Raw genomic sequence first — 22,583 nt, forward strand, 5'->3', positions numbered from 1 at the left:
TTTATACGTGGAAAATTTTTAATGCCTCACACGTGGCAACGTACTATATTTTTCCTCGAAATGGACCAAAGCCAACAATACGCGATATTACGCTTTGTAAATTTGTAATAGAATGTAACAGGAAAAATATTTTAAATCTTTCCGCGAAATCAAATTTCACGTTGTGATTTCTATTTCTTTTCTCTCTTTCTCTCTTTCTTTCTCTTTAACAAGTTCGTAGTATCAATACGTGGGAGGAAGGAGTGCGAAGGGATGTGATGATGGAGGGGAAAAGCCAATAATTATTTCTTAAAATAAGTCCTGTTCGACGTGAGTCAATAACAAAAAAAAAAAAAAAAAAGAAAAAAAGAAGAAAAGAAAGAAAAATAAAAAGACCTACAGGCACGCACACATATTGAAATAAGCGCGTCGTTACATTGAGTAAGTTCAAGCCTTGAAACGTGACTTAATCCTCTCCTATGTGAGTAGAATCCAAATTTCAATAACTTGTAGCAGCTAGCTCGTTCGAAAGTATCTACATTCTCCACGACTTAATTAACTTCGTCACCGATGCTACGAGAAAGTAATTATGAATATTCTTATGTTACCGCGAGATAGAAAGAGAGAGTGAGAGAGAGAGAGAGAGAGAATTTTTTGTTCTTTTTTTTTCTTTTTTTTTTTAATTATGCGCATAATACCAAGGAGCATATATTACTTTGGGTATTATGTAAATTTTTCAAGCTTTCCCATACTCATATTTTCCTATATATAGGTATATATATATATATATATATATAATATGTATATTCGTATGTATATGGATAGATAATACAAAAAAAAGACTATCTATCAGAAAATTTCGAATGAGCATTACAAGTTAGCCAAAAATAGTATTTACGAATTATACTCGTCGAAAATGAACAGGAAAGCGTTATGAAGAAATAAACTTTCTCTCTCTCTCTCTCTCTCTCTCTCTCTCTCTCTCTCTATCTCTTTCTTTTTCTTAGTCGTGACCTTTAAGCATTCACATTTGAAAAAAATATGTTCGTCTGCATGAAAATATAGCATACATAAATACGTATGTATATATTATTCATGCATATATACGTACATATAAACATGCCTTTAACGCGTGAGGTAAACACGTCGTCGTGTCTTTTTGAAAATAAAAAGAACAGAAATGAAAAAAAAAAAAAAAGAAAAAAAAATTGTCTGGCTATCGTAAAATTGTTTACGATGTTCTTATTATCTACGATAAGAAGTTATTTATGTCGGATATGTAATAAAATACAAGTATATAATATATATATATTATTATTATTATTATTTTTAATATCATTTCTTTTTTAATTAATGTCAATGTAACATATTTTTTATTGAATTAATTAAACAAAAAAATAATATTATATAATTACAACGTTTCGTCAACTAACTCCGATACGTCATTTATATCGAATATCGTTTTGTTTTGTTTCTTTTTTCTTCGCATTTTATTTTTTTTTCTTTCTCTTTTTTTTCATTCCTTTCGTCAAACGAATTGAATAATATCTAATAAAATCGGACAAGTCCAATTATTATCCTTTAATTGATTTAATTGGATATCGTTTTTATTAATGATATGAATTTTTCGGTCATGCCGAAAGCGTAGCGTAAAGCGATAAACGACGTAAACAAGGCATAGGTTACATTGGAACACGATCGTAGGGTAGAAAAAGTGAGAGAGTGCGATGGAAGGAGGATAGGAGGACGTTAGAGGGAGATGGGAGGAGAGGGATAGTAGGTTATCGAACTGGACCTCTCGATGAGAGAGAGAGAGACGTATGATACATGCAGACACTTTTCTACGATTCGTCTTTATTTTTTTTATCCCTTCTAATTATAATTATATGTAAATCGATATCCCCGTCCCCATCCGTTTGTACGCGGGTCAATGGCATCCTGTAGAAAATCCGATTAGCGCAATAAAACCATGCCCGAGAATAACTTGTCCGTTTATCTTTGATTTTTATCCTCATTATTTTTTACTATCAAAGAAATAAGAAAGGAAAGATAATGATAAAAAAAGAAAAAGAAAAAACGAGATACATATGTACTTACTGTTATTTTTCTTCTTATCGATCATCGTGAAGAAAGTAAGTAAGTAATTAAGTAAGTAAGTAAGAGGGAAAAGGAAAACGTCATTTAGCACGAGGCTTATCAACGCGATCAACAATACATTATCGTCATTTTAAAATGACTCATAGGCTTGCAAAATAATTTATTTTTAGTATTAAGTTAGCTCATCTTTTGATTCAATGACTTTTCGAAGGAGAAAAGAAAAAGGGAAATAATTATATGCATAGATACATAGATATATGTATATATAGACATACACACTTGTATATATGTATTTGCATATGTATACGTACACGTGTATGCTCTTTTCTAATGTCTGCCTGGATCATTTGCATAATGATAACGAGCAATGTGTATATATATATATATATATATATATGCAAGACCTATATGCGTCTATCTTTATCTTCTCTTTCCCTTTCTCTCTCTCTCTCTCTCTCTCTCTCTCTCTCTGTCTCTCTCGCATGTCCTTTCTTTTTCTTTCTTTGAAATCTTTCCTTCTCGCTTAATCCCACGTAATTTCAACACGATTCGATCCACCAGTTTGCCACCCACCCGAGACGTCAACATCAAGCTGCTAACATACTCTCAGCACGCGGAAACGAGTTCTGCGTTCTTGTCTCTTGGTATATACATGTATATATGTATATATGTATTTATATACCTACCGCAGCGCGCGAGAGCTTAGATTCTTATCTCTCCTTCGAATCAGATGTTTCCAACGTGGCAATGGAAACTTTTGCTTGCTAAGAAAATGTTAAGAATATGTATGTAAGCATAGAATTTTCTTCGATCGATCGATCGATCAATAGATCGTTGAATCTATTATGACATATATATATATATATATATATATATATATATATATATATATATCTAATTCATTCTGTAGGCATCGTTCCCTATTAAGAGACTTATCGAAATATATTGTCATTAATAATCAATGAACGTCACTCTCGTACGGTTTTGACTCTGTACCGTTTAAGGTGCGTCTCTCTCTCTCTCTCTCTCTCTCTCTCTCTGTTTCTTTTACCCACGCAAAGAATATGTGGGTGCAAGAAGTAGTTAATTAAATAACCTTTATCCTTAATAGGTAATCACAATCGTCCTCTCGATTCGTACATGCACAGGACGTCTCATTTTAATCGATCCTTTTATATCTTTTTATTACTCTACCACTACATATATACATATATATATATATATATTTATTTATTTATTTATCGAAAGAAATAAATCAATTCTATTTGTTTCGAAAACCGATTATAAATCGATAAGCAATCACGGATTAATTGAAAAATCAATCACGTATATGTATATATAGATGCATATGTATGCAAGTGAAACATTGTTAGCGTAGGACTTGACGATAAAGAAACTTCTAACCGGTTTAGAGCTAGTCGCTTTCGATCTATCGGTAGGTATGACGAAACAACAAGTTGCTTCCAGATGAGACGGGATAAAATCGAATAAGCGAATCCGTTCGTCCGTCTCTCTTCTCTTCTCTTCTCTTCTCCTGATCACCCTTCTTCCTATTACGTTTAAACGATGACCCACTCCTGGTAGCTCTTCGTTTATATCCGCTTGACTCACGCAAACCAGCATCCCTCGAATCAATTATTTTATTATCCATTACGGTAATCCCAAAACGAGTCGTCGTTTATTTACCAATTTCATTAAATCTAAAATGTATGGCTCAGGATCGTTCTAGATCATCGATAAAATTCAATAATAATTTTTAATTAATCTTTTGATAATTAATTAAATACAGGCTTGATCGGGGGAGGTAGTGGATAGTGGAAGTGGAGGAGGGATCAAAAGTTTATCAATCATTTTAAATATCAATTATGTTAAAATTATTGTTAATGCTATAATCGTTAATGTGCTAGGCTCGTTGTTTTGTGATTGGTTGGGACAAAGCAAAAAAAAAAAAAAAAAGAAAAAGAAAAAGAAAAAGAAAAAAGAAAATGAATTAAAAGAGTCTCTCGAGAAAGTGTTTGAAAAGCATCGATTATTGATTTTGAAAAATCATATCTAAAAGAAAAGAAACAAACTATTCTTTCCACCGTTTGTTCAACTTATTATAGAAAATTTTTCGCAAGTCAAATAAAATCTAAAAATCTGAAACACGTAATTATAATCGATACGAATTATTTCTGTTTTTTTCTTTTCCTTTCCTCTCTCTCTCTCTCTCTCTCTCTTTTCGTTGTAATTCAGATAAAATATTTTCTTTGATAAAATCGTATATGTAGTTATGTTAGGTATGTATCTTCGTGCGTTCGAATATTTGGAATTTAATTATTGTCTCTCTGATCACGCGTTTAACGATGGCTTCTGTTGTTTCTGCACACAACATTTATTCCGTGCATACATATGTATGCACATACACGTACACAGACATACTCCCACAGATCTTATGTAACGATTACTCCAAGTAATATCAGAATTTTCCGTGTAGTAAATTATCGGTACGAGCTTGTACGAAGAGATACCTATCTCGTCAGTGACAATTATTTGTTTTATTATCTTAATCTTTCTTTCGCTATTTTTTTTCTGTCTGTTTCTCTCTCTCTCTCTCTCTCTCTCTCTCTCTCTCTCTCTCTCTCTTTCTCTCTCTCTCTTTCTCTCTCCCCTATAAAAAAAATAACGTGTGCATTATAATAATTGTTAGTATTACGACGTTATATTCGATCCATGTAAAAGGATCTCCGTCTTTTTCTTCTTTCATTGTCTGCTCTCCTTTCCTTTGCAAAGAACTTTCCTTTCGCTTGGCCTTTTCCGTTCTTATAAGTTGTAGGTAGTAGTTACTACTACGAAACAACCACACGTGAATTATCCATTCGGTCGAACGTGCCGACATTAAAAGAGCAAACGATTCACGTTTATTTATCATTGATTTCTAGTAACTTGTTACCGACGACATTATCGTGAATATTTTTTCTCCCCTTCTCTTTGGATTTTCTTTTTTGGTTTTTTTTTTTTTTTTTTTTTTTTTTTTTTTGATGGCACGCGTGGAGAAAAAAAAAGGAAGTAAGGAAGTAAGAAAAAATAAGAAAATCGAGGAAAGTCGTATTATTCTTGAGAAAAAAAAATATTGTAGGAAAAATAAAAATAAAAATAAAAATACGAGGAAACAGTGGTCGAACTGAAAGTTCCCAGAGACTCGTAATTTTACAATCTGAGAAAGAAAGAAAGATTAAAACAAATTAGCCTGTGTAAAAGTTTCTCGGAAAGAGATTAAATTGATCGTTTTTTTTTCTTTTTCTTCTTTTTCTTTTCTTTTTTTTTTTTTTTTTTTTTTTTTAAATCAATTATTGCCACCTCGAGACAATCTTGGTATTCTAAACAAAATCGAAGAATATATCTTAGAAGATCTTTTTTTTTGTTTTCGAGCAAAACACTTGCTTTATCATTAATTCTCTTTACGTAGAAATTGTTATCTCTTAATGAACTTCATTTAGAAAATATACATTCGAATTTGCTTTTTTTAGCAATTTTAGCAATCAATATTTGCTTATATCCCACTCAACCATCTTGGGGTTTTTTTTTTTAATTTCTTATTATTTTATCTCGCGAAACTGATTCGATCGAGTTATTTTATCGTGTAGAAAAGAGACAAAAAAAAGTTGTTTTCACAGAACACTTGAGAATACATTTAAAACGCATACACGTAATTAAGTGCGTGCACATATATATGTATATATATATACATATAGAAAATGCATATATATATATATATATATATATATATATATATGTTCGTCGATGACATGTCTCTGATTAAATGATTTCCCATTGAGAGTTTTTCATTCGTTATCCAATGGTATAATCTTTCGAGTGTTACCGTGTGACACGTAATCGATCGATACTCATACCTATGACATCATTATTTATACGATTAGATTGTTTATGATATATATGTGTATATATATATATATATATATATATTATTTTTTAACTATTTAACATTCTTCTAATACCAACTACGTGTATATGAAAGAAAAAAATGAAAAAGTTTAAAGAAAGAAAAACAAAAAGAGAAAAACCGAGGACGAATACGTTGCGTTCTTTCGTTATTTTACATAAAAAAAAAAAAAAAAAAAAGAAAAAGAAAAAAAAATTGACAAGAAAAATTGTAAATAAATATGGACGATAAAGTACGTCATAATGTTAGAACAAAATATGTATGTTCGATGTTTGGTGTAACGTTTAGCGTGTTTGCTTGTTGAATCCAACATCGTAGGTTCAAATCTCCTCCTCCCATTTTCTTTATAAAAGATATTTTTATTTCAGAAATAGTCTCTTGATACGTCGTCGTTTTCTCTTAATCTGTCCTTTATTTCTCTTCTCCTAATTCTCTCTCTCTCTCTCTCTCTCTCTTTGTGTTATAACAAATTTTGTTGTTTGTTGTGCGTTATCTGCTCTGTGAGAATTTTTATAAAAAAGTTTCTCTGTCTTTTCTTCTCTTTCCTTTCCCTATATAAGTCACTAATGTGTTGTCTGTGCGCGAGATATTGTTAATAACGCACAGTCGTCAAGAGTGACTAATATTAAATGATATTTTATTATCAGACCGAAATCCAAAGCCAGTATTCTTTGCCTTTTCAATGGTACGAGTATTGGATACCTCGGTCACAAATATATTTTTATATTTATTAACATATATAATATTTTTCTTTTCTTTTTTTTCCTTCTTCTTTTTTCTTTCTCTTGTCTCGCTTGAATTTATTTGCTTGAATTTATCAGAGTAGAAAATAAGTAATTAATAATGATGAATAATAATTAAAAAAAAAAAAAAGAAAAAGAAAAAGAAAAACAGAAAAAAACTAATAAAACAAGGAAAAGACAAATAAAAATGAAAAAAAAAAAAATAGAAAGAAAACGACTACGAGAAGATTTCTTCTTATCGAAGAGAAAAATAAATAAATAAATAATTAAAAGAGGAAGTGTAAAAGGGAAAGAAAAATAAATAAACGAAGAAGAAAGAGAACAAAACGAGAGAAGATCTCTGTGACGAGCGATTATTGATAAGAAACTCGTCTAAAAAAAAAGAATACGTCATTTTAATTTGTTCTCATTCGTACATATAAGGAAGAATGATTAAGCAACGAACAATAATCAACGCACTCATTGTAAAGCCTGATATCGTTGATACCGTAATAATGCGTCAATAAATAAAAACGTATCTCGTTTTAATGTAGTAATTTTTTTTGGTCGACATGAATATAATCTTGAGAAGACAAGAAGAAAAAAAAAAGAATGAATAAATAGAACAAAAAAAAAAAGAAAACAAATACGAAAGTTGATTTATAAGTTTCTCTCGAGAGACAAACAAAAGAGAAAGAGAGAGAGAAAAGTAACATTTATAATTTGTTAATAGACGTATAAATGAATATACACACACACATATATATATATATATATATATATATATATATATATATATGTAAATAATTAATTAATCGAAGAAACAAATAAGAAGGAAAAAAGGAAAAAACAATTCCAATTATTTTAATAAGCGTACAAAAAGAAAAAAGAATAGCTATTATTATGTTAGTTCGGTTCTGCGAAAAGATGTTCATAGAAAAACATGTGCACTTTGTGTTATGCACTAATCCACTTGATTTGATAATCGATGCGAGTCGTACGAGCGCGTATCACCATTATCATCGTCGTCATCATCATCATCAATGTCGTCATTAAAGAACCCGGTCGTGTGACTAAGCAACCATTGTTACGTATATACATTTACGTATATATATATATATCCTGTATATACCTAGAAATCTGTCTTTTACAATCTGCTCCAAAAATAAAAGTTATATCTTACGTTAGCTCGGGAGCTGCTCACCAAAATATAAACCTATGAAAGATTTATTTATAGATGAACTATTCATTGTCGATCAGCTGTTTCGAAAATCCATCTATCTATCTATCTATTTAATTTATTTTAAGGAAGCTCTTACGATTCTCATGAATGAATTCAAGGTTTTTTTTTTTTAATTGATACACCACACGCACGAATGCGCACACACGCAGATATATTTGCGATTAAAAATTCATTTCGCCAATCGTTTTTATAATTTTCTTTTTCTCTTTTCTTTTCTTTTTTTTTTTTTTTTCTTTTCCTTGGTTCTATTTTTTCCTTTTTTCCCCTATGAATTTTCGTATATCCACGTTCTCACAGGTGTAACATGAACGATCGAAACGACGAAACTCGACGGAGCTTTGCAAAAGGATCCACGTCATCGTTTTACGGTTCTCTGCTCGCGGTGAAAGTGTCGAGCTCGCTACGAAACGGAGCAGAAACTCGTCGTTTAAATGTTCGTTCGTGTTATTCGCGAACGTACTATGGCTCAACTCTCGAAATATAAATATATATATATATATATATATATATATATATATATATATATACATACACATTTATCTATCTACCTACCAACCTACCTATATAAATATTTTCATTATCGCATAATTCCTACAAAATGGGAATAAAGAGAGAGATTTATGTATTATCGATATCGCGAATGGTATTAAATACTATTATATAGCGAATGAATGTACGTACATATATATATATATATATATATATAAAATAGAAAAGTACGCTTTATAGGTTTCAACATTTTCTTAAAATTATCTCCATCTCGTTGTGTATATGTCTGTGTGTGTGGTACGTTTCGAATATACTTTGAAATTCTTACTAATCATTTTGTTGACTCCATCTAAATGCTCTAATGAACGTCACGCTTCTTTCGTTTCGTTTGTGCGAATGACCAAGAACGACTAACGTGCCTCGTTCGTATAATCAGGACTCTTCGTCGTCAAATTTCAAATGACTCTTTCGTACTCTCCTTCCCCTTCTCCTCTTTCTTTTTCTTCTTGTAATTTGTTAGTTAACCTATTACGGAACACAGAATGAAAACACACGGATATACATATACATATATACATATACAAACACGTCTCGTTCTATTATGAATTGTATACATACATATCTATAACCTTACTATTATCGACTACGATTTCCTTACGTCCTATTATTTGCTCGTATCAATCGACGAACTTCTCTGTATCAACTGTAAACACATATATCGTTAACATACAATATGTCCTGATATTCTGACATACGTTGTTTGTAATAGTAGAGAAAGAGAGAAAGAGAAAAAGAGAGAGAGAGAGAGAGAGAGAGAGAGAGAGAGAGAGACGTAATGCAACACCGGAATCACGTGTTTAAAACGAGCACGAGTCTAATGTGTGTTAGAGTTAAACTTCTAAAGCCACGATCAAAGCGAGAATTCGTTTCATGTGAATTGTTGAAAAGTATATGAGAGAAAAATTTTCAAGAGTATTTAAATAATTCGTTTGTAAATACGACAATTCATTATTTCATTTATATACACGAAATGAATTAATTTTATATTTTATATTAATGTATATACATACATATATAAATATCTATGTACGTGTATGATCGCAATGAGATGAATCCAGTGATCGTGTAAACGATCCAAGTCGTTCAATTATATTTTTTCTCCTATCGAGGAATTTATCGATAGATCAATACAAATTAAGGAAATCATATTTCTTTCTTTTTTTTCTTCTTCTTTTTTTTTTATATAACGAAATGACTCATTAGAACTCTCTTTTGCAATCAAATATTATTTCTAATTGAATATCAATCAATGTTTAAGAATGCAGGTGTTCCTTTGTAACGTTATGTAAATGTCTTTATGCAACTACATATGCATTTAAATATTTATATATATATATATATATATATATATATATATATATTTATATACATATTTATATACATATACGTGGAGTTATCGTTTAATCAAAACGTATGTTCGTCAGACAAGCTGGCAGACCGATATTACAATGCGCCTTCTCTCCATTTAGAGGGCATTTAAATCATTGCTTCAATTAAGCTAATATAACAGAAGGAAAGACCCCCTACGAGGTTCATCGATATGCATGCGCATATCACGCGATTCGTTTAGTAGTATATAGAAGAAATTCTTTAGCTTCATGACGAAACGAATAAATTGAAAGAGAATCTTTACCGTAATAACGTTCAAACGTTTCAAACGATATAATGATTATTTATATATATATATATATATATATATATATGATATGTACGTTTAATACTTGATATTGTTATGTGATTGTATGTAACGAATGTGCCAAAGTAATTGAATTTCACGACATCGAAAGAGATTAGATTAGATTAGATGTTTTATATATTGCTTTATCTAGATCAAAAGACTTTCTACAATTTGTCTTCCTTTTATATATTTTTTCTCTTTTAATTTGCAAATATTAAGAAGAATTTTATTTCGTTTATTTCCTTTGTCTATTTCATTTTCTTCTTTCACTTGCATTCTATAGAAAAGAAAAAAAGTGACAATAAGAAAAAAAATTATGATAAATGATAAACCTGGCAAGATTTACACATGTTAGTACTTATTTATATACGTATGTACGTACATACGTTAGTTCGTTCGTTCGTTCGTTCGTTCGTTCGTTCTTACTATCGTTCTAAAAAACGAAGCAACGTGTTCGTTATCGCTTATTACAAAGTGCGTAAATATCTTCAGCGAGCAAAGTCGAAGAAAGTTATTATCTTTAATGTTAGTTTAACTTAATAAATGTCTCAGTATAAGATGACTTTTCAATTCATCTATCATCAATATTTATTTGGTTTGTATGAAATTCATACGAATATATATATATATATATATATATATATATATATATATATATATATATATATATATATAATAATTATTTCTCAAATCGAGAAGTTATATGACCTCGAGATTTTAGTCGGTCAATTTTATTCAAAAAGAAAAGAAAAAATAAATAAAATTGATTGGAAAGACATTGAATATACATATGTAGGAAGAATCAAAAGGAGGTTTCGTTATTTCTAAAGATCGAAAAATTCCTTTTCCTGACGTCAAAATTCCGATCTAATAAATAACAAATCTAATCAATCGTTTTTTCATTCGACTTATCGAAAGATTTAACCCATTAGATTGATACAAAAATGATATTATCTTTCATTACCAGATTTCACAAATAAAATATAGATTAATTTTATAATCTATTATGTATGTAATATCGTACGATCGTTTTGCAATATCGATTTACATTTTCTACCGGTCGTATAAATTGTTGGAAATTTCAAATAAAGATAAAATAATACAATAAAAAAAAAAAAAAAAAAAAAAAATCAAAGAAAAATTAAGATAGATATTATAAAGCGAATCGAAATTATTGACACAAATTTACGATGCGCCAAATAAGTGAATGATTATTATATTGTGTATATATGTATTTATGTACACGAATAATACCTACACGTATATTTTTTGATTTGATCTTGTTGCGTATCGAGCTTTACGAGGACGAATAAAAAGTCGTCAATTCAAGCAGAGTAAAATTCCAACACGCAAAAGTGTTTGACGTATTCGCCGTTTCTACCATTAGATTTTCTTGTATTACTTTATCCTTTTTTTTTCTTTTTCTTTTTTTCTTTTTTTCTTTTTTCCCTTTTTTCTTTTTCGTTGCTCGCTGCAACTCTTCGAAAATTGTGCCGCAAAGAGAAGTATCCGATAATTTAACACCATTGAGAAATGGTTTCTCTTAGTTGACACGTTCAATTGATTGATCTGCTGATTTAACGAAATTCTAATTAGCATTGGGTTGCGATGAAGGAAAGAAAAAAAAGAAGAAATATTCTAGTGTTAGATAAGATATGATGATAAAATGCGGCGCCTTTCGGGTATACGAATAAAACGCTGATATCGAATAACGTTTATTTATATAAAAATATACTCATCCCTTCTATATATATATATATATTTTTACTATAAAATATTTTTCTTCAGTCTAATTCCTCGATTACCATTTCGATCAAACGTTATCGATGTTATTCGGATCGAGTCGTTCATCATTTTTCGAAAACAAGTCCAAGGTGCAAAAAGCTTGAAAAAGGTACATTATATATTACGAGTATATAAAGTTATATATGTGTATATATATATATATATATATATACATATATCAAGAGAGTATCTCGTTAATATGGTGCCGAGCTTTAGGGGAGAAAACAGAACCTCGTACTATTTATTATAAAAATAAGAAGAAAATAACAATATTACATAAATGTAGGTCGTTAAATTGTTTACTTTCGAATATCTTCAAGAGAGAATGCAGATAAAATTATTCCGTAATGATAATTAAATTTTGTTAAAGAAATTTTACATCGAGAATCGTAACGATAATTTTTACAATTTTTGCAAAACATATTTTTAATGATATAAATAAAAATGGCTTATTATTACTGTTAAATAATATTGTTGAATTATATTTGGATCAATTATTATAAAACAAATAACTTATTATTTTCAATTAAAAGGAATAATATCTAAGATAGATAAGGGAAACACGTACATTGTTATTGAATCGATCGATCACGCGAAACCATCGTATCACTTAACGCTGTTATTTTCGAACTCGATATTTTATTCCCAACGGAGATTAGGCGTGTTGCGATCGATTTGGCTTTTCGCCGATGCATGCACGTTCACATCGTCATCGAAGATCACCGAGAGATTTAATCGCTTCGCTTGGCTTGGCTACGACGACACAGGCTGAATACATAAATATGTATGTATTCGTTTGAGTTGGGTTGGCTTGGGGCTGAAGCGAGGGGGTCAGGAGACCACTAGTTCACGTTGTCATGACGACCCGAAGGGTCCCTATTCTTCCTCTCTTGCATTCCTAAGAGGAGCTTTCGCGAGGAGAACGCCCTTCAAAAAGTCGTCTTTCGATCATTTCTAGATCCTCCAACTCTATTTTTTTCATCAACTCTTTCAAAATTATTTCGAATATTTTAACACATTAATTTACATTAATATTCATTTTTTTTTAACGTTAAATCTTCTCGAAATAACAAATTACATAAGATTATATCTTGAAATAATTATACATATATATATATATATATATATATTGTATGTATACAGGGTATGTATTTATGTATGTATTTTAAATTGCAAATAAAGATCGAATGAAAAAAGTAAAGCGATCGATAATACATGGAACTTTCGCACGAAGATAAAACTCGATCACTTCGATGCATTCGTTGCACCTGGCGTTTCCTCATCCCTTCCTTCCTTTTTCCTCTCCCTCTTTCCCACCTTCTTCCTCTCTTTCTATGTCCCTCCCTTGCTCTTTTTCTTTCTCTACATTGTCCGCGTTCACATTTCATTTTTCAACATACAATAAGATTCAGGAAGCGTAACCTCGTAACTATCGCAGGGCCGTGGAAAGCGTTTCTTCGTTGGCTTAAAAGAAGAACGAACGTTCTCTTTTCTTTTCTTTTCTTTTCTTTTTCTTTCCTTTCCTTTTCTTTTCCATTCTTTTCTATTTTATTCCATGACCTAGAAATAGAAAAAGAGAACATTACCGACAGAAGCTTGAAAAAATTTTTTAAATAATTTATTTTTCTTTATCTATCTTTATACATGTAGGTGTATATATATATATATATATATATATATATATATATATCATAAAAAATCTAAAAAAATCTTTTTCTTTATCTATCTTTATATATATATATATATCTATTTGGCAAGGATCGTTGCCCAATGGTTCCTCTTTCTATCTTCTCGTTCGAATAAAATTCTTCGTATTTCTATGGAAAAGAGAGAGAGAGAGAGAGAGAGAGAGAAAGAGAGAGAAAATTTGAGACATTGATCTAGCTAGATTGAGGAAAATTTTCTTGGACCAACAACGATAGAGAATATACGATTTGAGTCAACGGAACTCCCGTCGAATCATCCTACAGTCCGCAAATATCTTATTTCGAGAGTTACGCTTTGTATACCTCTATGGGAAATTTCGAATCTCATATATATATATATATATATATATATATATATGTGTGTGTGTTATACAAATTTTTTCGAAATATTAAATCCTTGTCGTAAGTCAATAATTAGTAAATAAGTAATTATTAATGATTCAGTAAAGAAAGAAAAAACAAAAAAGAAATATTGAGGCTTCACAGTCAAGAAATTATGATAGTATATTGTAACAATATATCAGGATCATCTTATAAAAATATTGGAATAATTTAAAATACATACATTTAAATGTATTAACTTGGCGAATAACTAATTTGTCAGAATATGTCGTAAAGAGGAAAAAAATAAATATTGAATATATTTTTCTTCCAAAAAAAAAAAAATATATATATATATATATATAAACACTTTACTATGCCAATAATATAAAACTAATTAATTAATTAAACAAATTTTGAATCGATTTACGTATAAAATAACGAATGATGTATTATCTATAATATCATATGCATATATGTATTTTTGAATCAACATGATTTCAAAATTTTTATTTTTAACATTTGTAATTTTAAATTATTTTAATTTTAAGAGACAGAAAGACAGAGAGAAAGAGAGAAAGAGAATGAGGGAATAGAAATGAAAAGAGAATCAACCAGAGGAGAATCCAAATGCAAATAGAGAATTTCGAAGCTTTCAATAGGAATGTCTTCCTCGAACGCATAATCAGAGTGAAACGAGAGAACGAGAGAGAGAAAGAGAGAGAAGTAGGATATTCCCGGATGAATCAGTCTTTCGTTTCCAACTGACGACTAGAGAAGGGCCAACAAGAGGTGCTTTCCCTTCGTAGCGAGCTTACAAAACGCTCGTGCATACACATACATACATACGTGCACATGCACATGCACATGCATATAAACGCATACATACACAAGTGAACCCTTCTAATTCGAGCGAAGCCTGCCTTACGAATACGTTCTTTGAAAACGTATTTGCGAGTCCAACGTTCGCGAGTTAAATTTATTCCTACCGTGGATAGCGGTGAGGTGGGGTAAGAGGGATAGGAGGGATAAGAGAAGTGGGGCGAGGTGAGGTGGTAAAGAAAGAGAGAGAGAGAGAGAGAGTGAGTGAGTGAGAGGAAGGGTAAGAGAGATTCGTAGGGGAAAATTCTTTATAAAAAAAAGTTGTGACTAATCAATTGTATCGAGTACATTTTCAATGAGAATCTACCCGTATAATATATCCGTGAGAAATAATTTCTTTAAAATAATTAATACATCCTTATCAATGATAAAACCTAATATCAATTCGATATGGATCTTAAGTAATATCCATTATCACATTGCAACTTTTTAGTCGTTGTTCCTTTCATATTTTTTTTTTCTTTTTTTTTTCTTTTTATCTTACTCGATATTCTTTATCATCTATATTCTAGTATTATTGGACACGCGATCGTTATCGTAGAACTATTTAGATATACATGTATATTTTTAGTAATATAAAATAATAGCCATTATTAAAGGACCGATAATATCGAGATCAATCGTTAGAACTATTATTTGAAACATTTTTATTTGAGCGAAACTTTTTAGCAAAAAAATCTATTATACGTATATATTAAAGAAATCGTACGAATGTATTCTAACATAAACGTAAAATAATTTGGATAATGAAGGTATAAATCGTAAATGGGGGAATGGTTTGCTCCTGGACACTCTCGTGTAATTTGCATGAAACGATCGATCGAGTGGAATACGAAATGGACGGGGGGTGGGTGGTGGTTAGGACGGTGGGTGGATGAGAGGGTGGGTGATTGGTTAGATAGAAGAGGGAAATGTATAAGAGGGAGAAAGACCGTAGAAAAGAGAGAGAGAGAGAGAGAGAGAGAGAACCGAAATTATTATCGGTTAAGAATATTGAGCTTGCGCGTTTGTAAATTTATTATAGGCAACCATAGAACGTGTAATTTAAGATCCTCTTTTCTTTTCGTATTTTACGTCAGTTTGATTATTAACAGACATTGGTTACAAATTGGTGCTGATATAAGAAAGAAAATGTTACGTATCGTGACGTAAACGTTCATAAAAACATTCGCTTCTGCGATTACATAAAAAGCTTGGGTATATTACGAAAGAAACAAATCGGACAGATATAAAATGGTGTAAGCGAGACGATTAAATTCGTAAGGAAAAATGTGTCTTTGACAAGTATTACGCTAACGGTGATGATGACGATGATGTTACCGACGTTACTACGTAACGTGCTTTTGTTTCTACTCTTTTTATCTTTTTGTTTCTTTTTCTCTTTTTCTTCTCTTCTTCAATTTATCCAAAGTGTTACACAATCGACAACGACAAACTATACAAATCGAATATTCTAATAAATACATATATATTTATATGTATGAGATATACAGGATGAAACAAAAAGTTTCTATTTGATATTAAAAATATATCTTTTCTTTAACCTAATATTATTATTAGATCGTACAAATGAAAAAATGGAAAAAGAAGAAAATAAATAAATAATAAATTGATCTAGAAACAATATTGGCTTGTACTTGTATAAAACGATGAAAAAAAAAAAACTTATAATTCGATTGCATAATTCTAATTTCACGCTTTCATTCCTTTGACTTGTTATTTAATTTATTTATTTTTTTTTTTTCTTCTTTCTTTTGATATCCCTTTTTCCAATCGTTTTGCTATCTCTTATTTATATGTATGCGTATAGCTCGTAAGTTTCATTCTTCTCTTTTTTTTCTAATTTTTCATTAAGATTAAATGTTATCGAAAGCAAATGACAATAGCGTATAATTTTATTTTTTTTATCTCTCATTTTGTTATCCGAAATGAATCTTGTTTGTTCGTTCTTTCTTTTTTTTTTCCGTGAAATGCGAAACAATACAAATGAAATTGCTTCGCATATACGAAATACTGCATTCGCGCGTTATTTCTGAAGAGAGAGAAAGAGAGAGAGAGGGAGAGAGAGAGAGAGAGAGAGAGAGAGAGAGAGAGAGAGCAAATATCAGCTGCTGTTTGCCCTGACGTTCTACGTCAGATCGAAGATCGATCGATCTTTCACCACTCTCACTTATTTTCTGATCGATTTACAAACGTTGTTTGCCGTTTCTAGTATTTCTCGATGACTTATACTGTCGACCGACTTATGGCCTTTGACCTCTGCTGACTCACATTCTCGCGGAGTCTTTCGTTGTAAACGTCCTACACCTTCTTGCAATATTATCTCACCATTTCAATGTAAAAGAAAGAGGGAGAGAGAGAAAAAAAAAGTGTGTGTATGTGAGAGAGAGAGAGAGAGAGAAAGAGAGAAAGAGAGAGGAGTTATGACGTCAACGAACGAGGGAAATAAAAATCATTGACGTGTATACACGTGAGTGCTTGATCGGTCAAAAAGAAATAAGAGAAAAGAAAAAGAAAAAAAAAAAAAAAGAAAAAGAAAAAAAGATAAAAGAGATCATTTGAAATATAAATCGTAGTACTGGTATAACAATTTTCAAGATTGTTTCTTTCTCCTTCTTCCTTTTTTCTTGCTTCTTCTTCTTTTTCGAAAAACAGAAACTCGAGAGAAATATAAATCGAAATTTGTCTTTCTAATAAGGAAACTCATGAATCTTTGATTTTATAGTTCTTGACGATTCTTCTGTAAAACACAAATAGAGAGAAAGAGCGAGAGAGAGAGAGAGAGAGAGAGAGAGAGATAGAGAGAGAGAGAGAAAGAAAAAGAGAAAGAGAAAGAAAATAACACATCAAATTAAGTTATCGATAGAGATAACTGTATGAATAAAAATCGACGATTTTTCGTAAGCGGCTGATATTCTTTCAGTAAAAAAAAAAAAAAAGAAAAAAAAAAAAGAAAAAAAAACTAATATAAGAAAAAGAGATACGACATTGCGACGAAAAAAAAAAAGAGAAAAAAGAAAAAAAGAAATTCACATTCGTTTAGGATGTCGGGAAAATTTACAAGAAAAAGAAGAAGAAGAAAAAAAAGGAAATATAGTTCAAGGAAATACAATAGAAAGAGAGTAAAAGATGAAAGACTTATAGCAAATAAAAAAAAAAAAAAATTCCCAAGTGAGTGACTACGACAACCAATTACGACAAAGGAAAATATAATAGATAGAAGACATGGAAGAGGAAAAAGTTTTCTCTCGGGTACGTTGACACTTAAAAGGTAACATAATTGAAATAGGAAAAAGGAAGTAACATAATGTACTTTCAAATCTTTTAATAGACCTTTTACACGAAATTATCTCGAGCTAATATAATATAATTTAATGAAGGTATCCCATCAACGAGATTTGTCTCCTCGTCGTCGTCCTCTTCGTCGTCGTCGTCGTCGTTGTCATTGTCATTGTCGTTATCGTTGCCGTCGATCGAAAGTACGTACATAAATACATACATGTCGGCCTTTTTAACATCGAGAATAGCTCGAAAAAGCATTGGCCGCACCTCTTTCGCGACGTCGCGTCGTTGAATGGATAGGCATCGACGAGACAAAAGAATTAACTCGTTATGAAAGCTAGTTTAGCGAGCAAGCGAACGCAAATGAACGAATACCAACGGACTAGCTTATGCTAACACGTGCATATATATATATATATATATATATATATATATATATATATATGTTAGTTCATAGCTAACTAGATTATACTAGGAAGGAGACACGGATGAATTCCACAACCTGTATCTATAAGAGATTTAGAGACTGTTCAATGTCCAACGTTGAGAGGGTCGATAAAGTTTAAAGGTGAGAAACACTTTATTATATCGTCATTTATAAATATCGCTTGATCGGCAAAAAAAAAAACGTTTAGCTACGCGACTTTTTACCTCGACGAAATGAAATATATCTTTGCTTTTTTTTCTTCTCTTTCTTTATTTTTTTTTCTCCTTTTTCTATCTCATTTCTTTATATTCTTTTTTCTTTTTTTATAATTTAATTCAATATCTTGACTTTAAATGTCTGATCAAACGTGTCTTCGTAATGCACGATAAAAAAAAAAAAGGGCTCCTGATATAAATAATAAGATGCGATAATGAAACGATTCGTTCATAAATTAATTGAATTTAAAATGAAAATATGATTATAATTTCGTTTAAATGGAAATATTGAATTTATTGATTAGAAAAAATTCCTTTTGACATTCTATATAATATAATGTTACTATTTATGATATATAATAAGATGTTCTTTTAAAAAAGAGCACGAATATTGATTTCTTCATCCATCAATCAAAGAAAACGTCACAGTAGATAGATAAAAAAATATTAACATTTATACGAGAATCAAGATAAAGTATCTTCTCTTCTTTTTTTTCTTTTCTCTCTCTCTCTCTCTCTCTCTCTTTCTCTTTCTTTCTTTCTTTCTATAAAATTATGGATCCCTGTGAGCCTGTAATCAAGCGCGGATTTATGTAATCTCGTGATTCCGAGCATGATATTATTCTTCTTCCGTGACCTAAGTGACGTAAAAGAAGAAGAACACGTAGATTAATATTCCATAGTTCGATACATATTTATCGTTTAAAACATGTTACTATAATAAATGAGATCGCTTCGATCGTTTATATATATATATATATATTACGTTAATGAATTTTATTTTACAAAAAGAAGAATGAAAATGATTTTATATACTTTTTGTGCTTCACAAAAAAAAAGAAAGAAAGAAAGAACGAAAAAAAAAAGAAGTTATTGCAAATCCTGAAAGAAAGAAGTGAGATAGTATTCTTCGAAAAGTATAAAATAAGAAAAAAAAGGGGGAAAAAAAAAAGAACAAAAGAAAAATATTGAGAACACATTTAACGTATCACACAGAGATCAAGTTTTCTACGTAGAACTTTTCCAAGAGATTCCCCCTTTTGTTATCACTTATATAAAGAATACAAATTCTTCGAAGTAGGGTGCATTTCTTTGAAGACAACGAACAAAAGCTATAGATATACCTATACCCTGTACCTTTTTTATAATTCAATCCAAAGTAGTCCTGCAGATGGGCAAAAACCGTTGATATCTTAAACGGATGAACTCGTTGAACAACCATTGAAACTACCCTTCTTATAAATTTTCGTTTATATATATATACATACTCGTCCTTTTTTCTCACACATATATATATATATATGTAATGTTAAGATATATAAAATCGATATATAAAACGTGTTTAACTCGTCTTAAAATAGAGAAAACGAATGCAACTCGTACGTTATTTTTTTCTTTCTTTTTCTCTAGAGACCAGTCTCTTCATTCTTCTTCTTCTTCTTCTTCTACTACTACTACTACTACTACTACTACTACTACTACTACTTCTTCTTCTTTTTTTCTTTCTTTCTTCCTTTTATTTAGCAGACGAGCTGGTAAACGTAAAGCGGAAACGGCAAAGTCAACGGCCGCGATCTTCTCTGTCTGTGTAGCGATGTGGCTGGCCGACATAATGAGAGAAACTCCTCGTGATTTCATAATGTCAGAGTTCCTCTTAATCTTAGGATTAAGATGAACAGACAATCAAACAAACAAACAAAAAAAAAGCAATAATATATATAAGAGAGTACAGGGAAAAAAAAGAAAAGAAAAGAAAATATATATATATGTATATACATATATGTATTATTTGTTGAAGGTACAAGAGAATAGAGAAAAGAAAATGTTAAAGGTCTTTAGGAATGACTATCGTGGCTGTTTTATTACTATGAAACTGATAATTCGAGCGTAAAACTCGAGAGAAAAAAAAAACAAAAAAAAGAAGAAAAAGAAAATTTCCTCGACTATTATTTTAGCGCCTGCATGTAATTATGTTAAAACCACCCATGTGTATATTTATATATATATAATACAATCTAAATAAAAATTTATTATAAAAGGTAAGAAAATTCTGATCGGAAAAAATCGCGAGTGATTAATTTCGGCATAAACATAAAGCTTTTTTTATTTGCATGATTATTTTGTCTAGCGACAAAAAGCCACAGCAGAGAGTAGAAGTCAATATGCAAGGAACGGACTCGTTTCACTCGTTATGTAACTTATGTCTTTTCTTTTTCGAACGTATATAGGGCAAGTTTGTTTGTTTATATATGCGTGTGCGTGTGTGCGTATATGTATCTGAGTGTAATGCTACCAGGAAACTTCCGAGTGATAATACGAACGGACTTGCAAGATCTATCCTTTCTGTTCATTTTCAATCAGAAAAGATTCTATGGTATTTATATGTATATTATTTTTCTTTCTCTCTCTCTCTCTCTCTCTCTCTCTCTTTCTATCCATTTTTTTCATTTTTTATAACATTAATTTCTAATATCTGCAAAGGAATGTGTTAGGATTTAAATGTAAATACAATACTAGCTTGTATATTTATCATGACATGAACGACGTTTATTTTGGTGATATATATATATATATATATTTATATATATATAATATAATATATAATATATATATGTGTGTATATGTATGTATATACAAAGAATATTATCATCGATATGCGTGTGTCGATTAAACGTACGCTAACAGGATCGAGAAAGACTACGATGTTAGTACGATTATTATATAGAGATAAACTGCTTTTTTCCTTATTTATTTATTTATTTACTTATTCATTTACTTCTTTTTTTGTATCGTTTCTTATTGGAAAAGATAGCTGGAAGTATGATTGTGGATATTTTTTTTATCAAAAGTTCGAGTAGAGCTACGAGTATAGCTTCCGTGATCCAAAAATAATGTATCGAAGGGATCAATATTTTTCTTTTTTTTTTCTTTTGGATCATCGAAAGCATTGAAATGCTTGACAGTCCTTTGCGATAAGAAGGCTTGTCTCTCTCTCTCTCTCTCTCTCTCTCTTTCTCTCTCTCTCTAACTAATATTTACAAAGATTCTTGGAAAGGTTTCGAGCCCGATCAAGCCCGTTTACTTTCTCTCTCTTTTACTCTTTCTTCGTTGACATTTTTTATCTCTTGTTTCTATCTCTTTCTTTCTTTCAATTTTTCGATCAAATGACAAGGGCTACGACAATGACGAGAATGAAGAAGTAGAAGAGAACGACGTAATCGGTTGATGTTTCCAACGGGCAACGATCCAATTCTCGTTAATCGAAAAATAGATATCGAGACGTAAGTATAATAATAAGTACATTAGATCGGGCTCGAACATAACGACTCTTCGAAATCGTTTCGTTTCGTTACGATTTCAATCTGTTCGTTTCTATATATTGTATGTATGTATTTATGTATGTATGTATGTATGTATCTATAATTTATGCATGTGTAACGTGTATACGTAAGGATGTTCGATCGATGTTAAATCGTATTAAATGAATTTCTTTTATTAATCTGTAGGTAGATAATTCAAGAAAAAAAAAAACAAAAAAAAAAAAACAAAAAAAAAAGAAGAAAAAAAGAAAAAGAAATAAATATTTAATGTATATTTTTGTATCTACAAAGTAGAAGATATGAAAGAAACAAAAAGAAATAAAATGAAATTAAAATAAAATAAAATAAAATAAATAAATAAAAAAAAAAAAAAAAAAAGATAAAAAAAATCGATTGATTTTCGTTCGATCGTAGACATTTGATCGAACAACCTT

General features: G+C 30.3%; 1 protein-coding gene and 2 long non-coding RNA genes across 4 annotated transcripts in view; 1 reads left to right on the forward strand and 2 right to left on the reverse strand.

The window, feature by feature from the left end:
- Positions 1–22,583, forward strand: part of LOC124431482 (RNA-binding protein 25) — a 60,093-nt gene that overhangs the window by 17,478 nt on the left and 20,032 nt on the right. The gene's annotated exons all lie outside the window — the stretch shown is intronic.
- LOC124431487 lies at positions 3,234–9,484 on the reverse strand. 2 transcript variants are annotated; one of them, XR_006944020.1, is made up of 3 exons: positions 9,092–9,484; positions 8,802–8,998; positions 3,234–3,801 (listed from the first exon to the last, which is right to left on the reverse strand). It is a non-coding gene; the product is annotated as an uncharacterized LOC124431487 (long non-coding RNA). The 2 variants fall into 2 exon arrangements; XR_006944019.1 differs by having other exon boundaries at positions 8,802–9,484.
- LOC124431488 lies at positions 7,570–8,451 on the reverse strand. The gene is made up of 2 exons (XR_006944021.1): positions 7,946–8,451; positions 7,570–7,873 (listed from the first exon to the last, which is right to left on the reverse strand). It is a non-coding gene; the product is annotated as an uncharacterized LOC124431488 (long non-coding RNA).

The sequence above is a fragment of the Vespa crabro genome, chromosome 21 (assembly GCF_910589235.1).
Source record: "Vespa crabro chromosome 21, iyVesCrab1.2, whole genome shotgun sequence".
NCBI lineage: Eukaryota > Metazoa > Arthropoda > Insecta > Hymenoptera > Vespidae > Vespa > Vespa crabro.